Raw genomic sequence first — 1568 nt, 5'->3', positions numbered from 1 at the left:
TGCTCATCCTATCCTCATCCTCATTCTCGTCCACATCCTATCCTCATCCTCATGCTCGTCCTCATCCTATCGTCATCCTCATCCTATCGTCATCCTCATCCTATCGTCAGCCTCATCCTCATCCTATCCTCATCCTCATTCTCATTCTCATCCTCATCCTCATCCTGATTCTCGTCCAAATCCTATCCTCATCCTCATTCTCTTGCTCATCCTCATCCTATCCACATCCTCATCCTCGTCCTAGTCCTATCCTCATCCTCATCCTCGTCCTAACCTCATCCTCATCCTCGTCCACATCCTATTCTTACCTCATCCTCATCCTCGTTCTCGTCCTCATCCTCATCCTCTTCCAAATGCTCATCCTTATCCTATCCTCATTCTCGTGCTCATCCTCATCCTTATCCTATCCTAATGCTCATTCTTGTCCTCATCCTATCCTCGTCCTCATCCTCATCCAATCCTCATCCTCCTTCTCATCCTACCATCTTCCTCGTCCTCATCCTCATCCTCATCCTCATCCTCCTCCTCCTGCCTTCCTCATCCTCATCCTCGTTCTCATCCTCATCCTCATGCTCGTCCACATCCTATCCTCATCCTCATTCTCGTTGTCAGCTTATCCTCATCCTTATTCTCATCCTATCCTATCCTTGTCTTCATCCACATCCTATCCTATCCTCATCCTCATCCTCAACCTCTTCCTCATGCTGGTCCTCATCCTCATCCTCATTCTCGTCCTCATCCTAACCTCATCCTCATCCTCATCCTCTTCCTCATCCTCATCCTATCCTCATCCTCATTCTCGTCCTCATCCTAACCTCATCCTCATCCTCATCCTCTTCCTCATCCTCATCCTATCCTCATCCTCATTCTCGTCCTCATCCTAACCTCATCCTCATCCTCATCCTCTTCCTCATCCTCATCCTATCCTCATCCTCATTCTCGTCCTCATCCTAACCTCATCCTCATCCTCATCCTCTTCCTCATCCTCATCCTATCCTCATCCTCATTCTCGTCCTCATCCTAACCTCATCCTCATCCTCATCCTCTTCCTCATCCTCATCCTATCCTCATCCTCATTCTCGTCCTCATCCTAACCTCATCCTCATCCTCATCCTCTTCCTCATCCTCATCCTATCCTCATCCTCATTCTCGTCCTCATCCTAACCTCATCCTCATCCTCATCCTCTTCCTCATCCTCATCCTATCCTCATCCTCATTCTCGTCCTCATCCTAACCTCATCCTCATCCTCATCCTCTTCCTCATCCTCATCCTATCCTCATCCTCATTCTCGTCCTCATCCTAACCTCATCCTCATCCTCATCCTCTTCCTCATCCTCATCCTATCCTCATCCTCATTCTCGTTGTCAGCTTATCCTCATCCTTATTCTCGTGCTAATCCTATCCTCATCCTCATCCTCAACCTCTTCCTCATGCTGGTCCTCATCCTCATCCTCATTCTCGTCCGGATCCTATCCACATCCTCATCTTCATCCTCTTCCTCTTCCTCCTCCTACTTCACGTCGTCATCCTCCTCCTCATCCTATCCTTATCCTCATCCACATTCTCA

Source organism: Lupinus angustifolius, chromosome LG13 (genome assembly GCF_001865875.1).
Source record: "Lupinus angustifolius cultivar Tanjil chromosome LG13, LupAngTanjil_v1.0, whole genome shotgun sequence".
Taxonomy (NCBI): Eukaryota; Viridiplantae; Streptophyta; class Magnoliopsida; order Fabales; family Fabaceae; genus Lupinus; species Lupinus angustifolius.
This window is presented reverse-complemented; position numbering follows the sequence as displayed.